General features: G+C 36.8%; 1 pseudogene; it reads left to right on the top strand.

Moving 5' to 3' along the window:
- Nucleotides 1-516: 516 nt before the first annotated feature.
- LOC144315143 (bifunctional purine biosynthesis protein ATIC pseudogene) lies at nt 517-2,369 on the top strand (annotated as a pseudogene).
- Nucleotides 2,370-9,954: the final 7,585 nt, after the last annotated feature.

Below are 9,954 nucleotides of genomic sequence, written 5' to 3'. Positions count from 1 at the left end.
GCCTTCTAGATGCAAAGGGAAAATTAAATCAAATATTCCTTTTTCTATCATTATTTGCCCCCCCCCTTAGTATTTTCTACCTTGCCCCACTAAGTGGAGAACACTAAATAGAGAATGTGAAACGTACATAGTCACTGGACTACATTTGAAAAATCATTCACTAACTTATTTTTAAAATTAAAGTGTCTTTAAAATTGGAACAGACTGGCTACCCGCAAAAAAATGTAGTCAGAAAAAAAAAAAGAAAAAAAAAAAAAAAACTCCCAACAAACAGAAGTTCAGAGCCAGATGGCTTCACAAGTGAATTCTACCAAACATTTAAAGAGTTAGCATGTATTCTTTTCAATCTATTCCAAAAAATAGAAAAGGAAGGAAACTTCCAAATTCATTCTATGAGCTAGCATTACCTTGATACCAAAACCAGATAAAAACCCCACAAAAGGGCCCTCCACACACGGCGTTGCCGCAGCCACCCCGCCCCGGCCCCCGCCCACCGTGACCTTGCTGCCTGCAGCCATGGCACCCACCCTGCTCGCCCTATTTAATGTCTCTGACAAAACCAGTCTGGTGGAATTTGCCAGAAGCCTCACTTCTGTTGGTTTGAATCTCATCGCTTCTGGAGGGACAGCAAAAGCTCTCTGGGATGCTGGGCTGGCAGTCAGAGATGTCTCTGAGCTCACAGGATTTCCTGAAATGTTAGGGGGGTGGAGGGCGTGTGAAAACCTTGCATCCTGCAGTCCATGATGGAATCTTGGCTTGTAATATCCCAGAAGATAATGCTGACATGGCCACACTTGATTTTAGTCTTATAAGAGTTGTTGTCTGATCTGTATCCCTTTGTGAAGACCGTGGCTTCTCCAGATGTAACTGTTGAGCAGGCTGTTGAACAGATTGGTATTGGTGGAGTAACCCTATTGAGAGCACCAACCAAAAACCATGCTTGAGTGACAGTAGTATGTGAACCCGAGGACTATGTGGCCCTGTCCAAGAGATGCAGAACTCCAACAGTAAAGACACCTCCTTGGAGACCAGATGCCAGTTAGCCTTGAAGGCTTTCATTCATATGGCACAATATGGTGAGGCAATTTCAGATTACTTCAGGAGACAGTATAGTAAAGGAATATCACAAATGCCCTTGAGGTATGGAATGAACCCTCATCAAACTCCTGCCCAGTTATACACACTGAAGCCCAAGCTTCCCGTCACAGTTCTAAATGGGGCGCCGGGATTTATAAACTTGTGTGATGCTTTGAATGCTTGGCAGCTGGTGAAGGAACTCAAAGAAGCTTTAGGCATTCCAGCCTCTGCCTCTTTCAAACATGTCAGCCCAGCAGGTGCTGCTGTTGGAATTCCACTCCGTGAAGATGAGGCCAAAGTCTGCATGGTCTATGATCTGTATAAAACCCTTACACTCTTGCATATGCAAGAGCAAGAGGGGCTGATGGGATGTCTTCATTTGGTGACTTTATTGCATTATCTGATGTTTGTGATGTCCCTTCTGTCAAAATTATCTCGAGAGGTATCTGATGGTATTGTTGCCCCCAGGCTATGAAGATGAAGCTTTGGAAATACTTTCTAAAAAGAAAAAATGGGAACTACTGTGTTCTTCAGATCGATCAGTCTTACATCCAGATGAAAACGAACTTCGAACTCTCTGGTCTTCGTTTAAGTCAGAAGAGAAATAATGGTGTTATTGACAGGTCATTATTTAGCAATGTTGTGACCAAGAATAAAGATTTGCTAGAGTCTGCACTCAGAGTCCTCATTGTAGCCACCATTGCTGTGAATTACACGCAGTCTAACTCTGTGTGCTATGCCAAGAATGGCCAGGTTATTGGCACTGGAGCAAGACAGCAATCTCGAATCCACTGCACATGCCTTGCAGGGGAAAAGGCAAACTGTTGGTGGCTTAGACATCATCCACAAGTGCTTTCAATGAAGTTTAAGACTGGAGTAAAGAGAGCAGAAATCTCCAATGCCATTGACCAGTATGTTACTGGAATAATTAGCGAGGATGAAGATTTGATAAAGTGGAAGGCATTGTTTGAGGAAGTCTCTCAATTATTAACTGAAACAGAGAAGAAGGAATGGGTCGACAAACTTAGTGAAGTTTCTATCAGCTCTGATGCCTTCTTTCCTTTCAGGGATAATGTAGACAGAGCTAAAAGGAGTGGTGTGGCCTACATTGCTGCTCCTTCTGGTTCTGCTGCTGACAAAATTGTGATTGAGGCTTGCGATGAACTGGGAATAATCCTTGCTCATACAAACCTTTGGCTCTTTCATCACTGATTTCATTGCACAGTATTTTATGGTTTGCTTATGTGTAGGTGAAAAATCACATGTGACATTTGACAATATCTTTAAAAAAAATAAAACATTAAGCCTTAAAAACCCCACAAAAAAGATAACTACAGGCCAATATTTCTCATGAATATAGATGCAAAAGTCTTCAAAAGTATTAGCAAACCAAATCCAGTTATACATTTTAAAAAATCATTCACCATGATCAAGTAGGATTTAGTCTTTGGTTTTAAGTGTGGTTCAAAATTCACTAACCAATCAACATGATGCATCACATCAATAAGAGAAAGGGCAAGAATCATATGGTCATCTCAATAGACATAGAAAAGACATTTGCCAAAGTATAACATCTATTCATGATAAAAAAAAAACAGGCAACATATCTCAACATAATAAAGGTCACATATGAAAAATCCACAGCTAACATCATCCTTAATGGGGAATCCTGGGAGCTTTCCTCCTAAGGTGGGAGCAAGACAAGGATGTCCACTCTCACCACTTTTATTCAACATAGTACTGGAAGTCCTAGTCACAGCAATCAGACATCAAAAAGAAACAAAAGACATCCAGATCAGTAAAGGAGCAGTAAAAATTCACTATTTGCAAATGACACGATAGTATAAATAGAAAATCTGAAAGACTTCACCAAAACTGATAAATGAATTCAGTAAAGTAACAGGATACAAAATTGATGTACAGAAATCTGTTGCATTTCCATACTTCAATAATGAAGCAGCAGTAGAAAGAGAAATTGAGAAAATAATGCCATTTACAATTGCAACAAAAATAAGATACCTAGGAATAACCCTACCAAAGAGATGAAAGACCTGAAAACTATAAAACACTGATGAAAGAAATTAAAGATGAAACAAAAAAAAATGGAAAGACATTCCATGAGCATAGATTGGAAGAACAAATATTGTTAAAATATGTATATTACCCAAAGCAATCTACACATTTAATGCAATCTCTATCAAAATACCAATAGCATTTTTTACAGAACTAGAACAAACAATCATAAAATTTGTATGGAGCCACAAAAGACCTTGAGTAGCCAAAGCAATCTTGAAAAAGAAAAGCAAAGCTGGAGGCATCACAATTTCCAGTTATATTACAAAGCTATAATAATAACACCATGCTACTGGCGCAAAAATAGACTCATAGATCAATAGAACAGAACAGAAAACCCAGAAATAAACTGACAATTATACAGTCAATTATCTTCAGGATTAATTAAAGCAGTAAAGAATATCCAGTGGGAAAAATACAGCCTCTTCAACAAATGATGCTGGGGAAACTGGATGGCCACATGCAAAAGAAGAAACTGGACCACTTTCTTTCACTCTATAAAAAATAAATTCAAAATGGATTAAGATCTAAATGTGTGAGGCTGAAACCATAAAAATCCTAAAAAAGAACACAGGCAGCAACTTCTTTGACATCGGGTGTAGCAACATTTTTCTAGATAGGTCCCCTAAAGCAAGGGAAACAAAAGCAAAAATAAACTATTGGGACTACTTCAAAGTAAAGAGCTTCTGCATATTGAAGGAAACAATCAACAAAATGAAAAGGCAACCTACAGAATGGGAGAAGATATTTGCAAATGATATATCCAATAAAATATTAGAAAAAAATCAATATATTTAAATAACGTATAAAACTCAACACCCAAAAAATAAATAATCCAATTTAAAAATGGTCAGAAGTCATGAATAGACATTTCTCCAAAGAAGACAACCAAGAGACACATGAAAAGATGCTTATTCCAACATCACTCACTATCAAAGAAATGCAAATCAAAGTTACAATGAGGTATCACCTCACACCTGTCAGAATAGCTAAAATCAACAACATAAAAAACAACAAGTGTCAGTGAGGATATAAAGGAAGAGGAACTCTCTTGCATTGTTGATGGGTCTGCCAACTTGGTGTAGTCACTGTGGAAAAAAGTTAAAAATAAAACTTACCTATGATCCAGCAATACTCTATGAGTTATTTACCTGAAGAGTACAAAAACACTTCTTTATTTTTTTTTAATTTTTATTTATTTATGATAGTCACAGAGAAAGAGAGAGAGAGAGGCAGAGACACAGGCAGAGGGAGAAGCAGGCTCCATGCACTGGGAGCCCGACGTAGGAATCGATCCCGGGTCTCCAGGATCGCGCCCTGGCCCAAAGGCAGGCGCTAAACCGCTGTGCCACCCAGGGATCCCCAAAAACACTTCTTTTATAGGAACACATGCACCCCCATGTTTATAGCAGCAGTATGCACAATAGCCAAGATATGGAAGCAGCCCAAGAGTCTATCGATTGATGAATGGATAAAGAATAGTATTAAGCCATAAAAAAGAATGAAATCTTGTCATTTTGAATAACATGGTCAAAGCTAGAGAGTTTAATGCTCAGTGAAACAAGTCAGAGAAAGACAAATATCATATGATTTCATTCATATGTGGAATATAAGAAACAAACAAATGAGCAAAGAGAAATCAAGAAAGAAAGAGAAATGAACCAAGAAGCAAACTCTTAACTATAGAGAACTGACGGTTACCAGAGAAGAGGTGGGTGGAGGGATGGAGTAAATAAGTGATGGGCATTAAGGAGTGTATGTACTTGTCATGATAAGCACTGAGTAATATATGGAAGTGTTGAATCGCTATATTGTACACCTGAAATTAATATAATACTGCATGTTAACTAACTGGAATTAAATATATTAAAAAATAATAAAGTGTTTTCACTTTGTGAGGTGAGGAGCTCAAGCAAGTTAGTAAGACATCTATGATGCCCTACTGTCCTTATTTTTATCCTCAAATTTCCTAAGCACTTTAAAGGTTGAAGAAACTCTGGTCTTTACACTTCTGTCCTCCTTTTTTGACCTTTGAGGACTGTAGAGTGGCAGCAGCTTGATAAGGTAACACAGGAATGAGTCAGCTGCCTCTTTGAAAGTGGCTAGGACTGAGTAGGAGAGCCAGAGGGATGATCTGCAAATGCAGATGCCATGAGGTGAAATGGTTAGGTTGGTCTGCAATGTGTTTTCCTATCTAGAGGGAAACTCACATGTAATGCAAAATTGGAGTAAGAACCAAATGCAATCTAATTTCTGTAGCAGAATTGGTGGGCTTGAGTAAGGAGGGACCTGTGGGCAGGTTCACAGCAAGTATCTTGAAAACATCAGTACCGAGTTTGGAGAAACTGAAGTTGGTAGTAAGAACTGGGTGAAAGCCCAAGGGTTACAGTATATTGATTCTCAAAACTCTAATTCTCTGTATGTATAAATATATAAAACACATAGACTCATTTATACACTTGTGTACACACACACACACACAAACATACACACTTGAAAAAATTACTGGTTCGTTAATAGTGCCTGGTGGGTGAGGAGAAACAAAGGACAAACACTGTAGTCATTTTGTTAAAATAATATCCCATACTTATAAGGGCATTCTTTGAATTTACCTTTATAAAAAATAATATTTTTAGCCTCAGGTTCTATGAAATATACTATAGGATTTGAATGAAGGTCATCTACACTCTAAACCTTGAGATGCTTCCAAATGGTCTTGAAATAATGTAGAATGTAGGATATAGGAAAAAAAAATCCCTAGATGCATAAATGTTTGCGCAATATTTAATATTGTTTAAGTAATCAATGTGCCAATTAAATAATCAATTGAAAAGAGATTAAAAGCTCCATTGTGGGGATCCCTGGGTGGCGCAGCGGTTTAGCGCCTGCCTTTGGCCCAGGGCGCAATCCTGAAGACCCCGGATCGAATCCCACGTCGGGCTCCCGGTGCATGGAGCCTGCTTCTCCCTCTGCCTGTGTCTCTGCCTCTCTCTCTCTCTCTGTGTGACTATCATAAATAAATGAAAATTAAAAAAAAAATAAAAGCTCCATTGTGGTACCACAGAAATATAGCTAATTTTCCTTATCTAAAATAAACATTGGGTTAAAATTCGTCAATATCCAACAAATTCCTGTGACAAAGTTAGCTTTAAGCCTTACAAAATGAGTGTCCTCCAGCTTCTTCCTAAACATGAGCATCACTGTATTAAGAATGGCTGAGATCAAAAAAAAAAAAAAAAAAAAAAAAAAGAATGGCTGAGATCATTTTTGCTGAGACAGACAAGATGTTTCCAGGAGTCAGTCTTTGTGTAACACAGCCTTAGGAATTGAGAACTGCAAGGTGTTAGCTGCCCATAAGTATATCTTTGCATCTACCTGCTGAGATCCCACTTTTTCTTCATGCCTGACATTTTGAAAAAAGTAGGAGTCTCTCTCCAGAGGGCTTCTGAAAAGCCCAAGGGGAAACCCAGGCACTCCAACCTACCATTATCTGCAGATAATGCTAATATGAGTTGTCCAGTTTGCCTAATTGTCCTGGAAACATAGCAAAATAAAGAAGATGATGAGGAGATAGGAAAGGGATAGTAATCATTTTCTCCTTCATAGTCATACTGGCAGTACTCTGGGTCTTCACTCCTCCAAACACTGATTTAAATTTAATCCTGTTGGAGAAATATAATATAGTTAATTTTTTAAAAAATAAATACATAAAACACAGTGAAGTGAGCAATAAGTGAGATCAAATATTAGGCCCTAAAAATGGAATCGTTGAGGAAAACAATTAATTATTAAATGTGAGAATGGAGAATCTAGAAAGTGACCCATCCCAGACATCTCTACTTGCTTATTTAATACTTTGCCAAATGGCATCTTGGAGAAAAATAAAATAACATTTATTTTCTCATTATACTAATTCAATTAAGAAAATAACCTGAAAGTTTAATTTGTAATGTGCTTTCTGTAAGTTGAGAAAGTTCAAAAAAGTCATGTGCCTATTTACAATGAGACAAATGATATATTTTATGTGTAATCTTTCTTCTATCAATTCGACATAATTTTATCATAGAACTGAATTCTGGAAAATATTAGAATTAGTCATAAGAAAATAGCTCTACTCTTTTGGTAGAATTCCCATAGAACTCAGTGAGGAAAGAATATTTTGTTTGAATTGTTAAATACAATAGATGCTGCTGAGAAAGAACAGGGTATCAGGCAAGAGTAACCACTCCTGACACTTCATTTCCCCATAAATTTAAGCCAATGCTGTCAGATTAAAATACATGTTTTGAATCATCAACCTTTGCCTAGGTTATACTATGTCTTCAGCAAGTGGATCAGGATCAGATTTTCCAAGCAACACAGAAACAATGCATAATCTTTACAACACTAACTACTATGCCTGTCAGAATTGTAATCCAGTCATTTATGGCTTTTAAACTCAGCTTCATGATTAATTTTACCATCTCAAATTTATAGCCAGAAAGCTCTAAGGTCTGTCTGGTATAATTAGCAGTAGTGCCCACTTGTTCTGGAGGAAACTATTTATTTGGCATTTTCATTCCTCATTCAAGATGATACCATTTCTTTCTTTCCCAAACACATACACACTCACACATCCTCCCCTTCCCCTTAATATCCACCCTTTCTATGATTTTGCCTTAGAATTTTGGAAGTGGGGAAAAATAGGTGCAAGGGTTGTATATGTCACATTTAGTCTTTGCTCCAATAGAATCTTGGAGTATTCCATTGCAAATGCTATTTGCTTCTTAGGACATGGACACAGAATTTCCTCAAATGTTCTGAGAGTCATGCAGGTAGGAAGAGTGCCAATTTACAAGCAACAACAGCTTCAAAAGTATTCTTTCTCAATAATTTTTGTTGACATATATTCCTCAACTTTGTCTTGCATGACAAATAACACAGAATTATCTATCTTCCTACAAGGATTTATATTTCAATTTTCTAATGCAGGAAAATATAATTCTAGATGAAGCAGACCAAAGCACGACTGGAATTCTAGGAGTACAAAATGCCAAGATATCAGCTAATCTAACTCCACGTTTATTTCTTTAACGTCCTCCAAAATGTCAAGGTTGACTTGTCATTTCCGTAAAATTTAACTTTGGGAATTATACATTATCCAGTTTTAGATCATTTTTCAGATATTTCTATTATTACCATAAATTCGATGGCTGTAAGTAAATATTTACTCTGGTGCTTCCATAACACAACACTATAATCTTCATTGTAATATCAGTACTGTTTCATAATATTGTGTCCTGTGACTCATAATGTGGCATAGACCCAGACTCCTGCATTGTGAATAGTGATTAAAAGAGCAATTTTTAAAATACTTAAATGGATTAAATACTTCAAAATATTTAAATAGTCAAGAATTCTCATGTTTTTATGACTTATAATTGACCAATGTTGACTCTTCATCATTGTTGCTCATCTTTTTCAAATTAAAAATGAAAATAGAGGCACCTGGGTGGCTCAGGGTTGAGCATCCGCCTTTGGCTCAGGTCATGATTCCAGGGTCCTGGGATCATATCCTGCATTGGGCTCCCTGTAGGGACCCTGCTTCTCCCTCTGCCTATATCTCTGCTTCTCTCTGACTCTCGTGAATAAATACATAAATCTTAAAAAAAATAAAGATGCAAAATATTTTACATATAAAATAATTCCCTTCATTTTCCCTCCTAAGAGGAACCCTGCATCATAAATTTGGTTGTGTCCTTTCAGGATGTGTGTGTGTGTGTGTTGTGTTTATCTCCACAAAAACTTGTTTAGAGAGTGTATTCTTTTTTCTTTTTTCTTTTTTTTTTTTTTTAAAGAGAGAGAGAGCATGTGTGTACGTGAGTAGGAGGGGAGGGGCAAAGAGAGAGGTAGAGAGAGAATCAAGCAGGCTCCATGCCCAGTGTAGAACCTGACCCTGAGCTCAGTCTCATGACCTTGAGATCATGACTCTGAGATCATGACCTGAGCCAAAACCAAGAGTCAGATGCTTAACCAGCTGAGCCCCGCAGGCACTCCTGAGGGGTGTATTCTTTTATTGTCATAGGTGACTTAAGGGACATATAACTATTTTTTTTAATTAGCATTGTTTTTGAGATGTTGCCCTGATGATAAATGTAGATTTAATTCACAGATCTAGATCATTCATTGTAGTTGCAGGATACACCATGTCTTATGCAACCACTGGAAGTTAGAGTTATTTCTGATTCTTTATTATGATCAACAATATTGCAAATGATTTGTGCCCTTATGTACATTCACACAAGTTCCTCTAAAATAACTACAAATGGAATCCCCATGTTATAGAGTACATGCATTTTCATATTTATTAAATACTACAGAACTGCAATAGTGAAAATTTAATTCAGCTTAATTGTCAGAAAATTCACACTCTCTTCAAAAGCAATACTTTGCTATCCCGTATCATCAAAAACATCTATGGATCAGGGTTTGAAAGATTTTTATGTCAAGAGTATAGATTTTACAGCTACAATTTGATCAGTTAGTGAATTACAGTAAATATCATGAATGACATTATTTTCAAGGCTCAAATCTTTATAAACATCAATGTGAAACAAAAGTGAACTATATTCTCATAATTTGAATTGCTAAAACAGTAGTCCTTCCCTAGTAATTTCCTGATAATAACCAAAACTTATATGCCATAATTATCTCCTAAAGTCATATGTATAGTTTTAATTGAAAAGAACTAAAAGAAAAAAATCAAAAAGAACTATGGAGATTCATTTTAGCAATAAAATAAAAGAAAATTCAGGCCAAATTATC

This window comes from Canis aureus, chromosome 6, assembly GCF_053574225.1.
Source record: "Canis aureus isolate CA01 chromosome 6, VMU_Caureus_v.1.0, whole genome shotgun sequence".
NCBI classification, from domain to species: Eukaryota; Metazoa; Chordata; class Mammalia; order Carnivora; family Canidae; genus Canis; species Canis aureus.
Note: the sequence above shows the minus strand (reverse complement) of the source record. Positions and strands in the feature narration are given on the sequence as shown.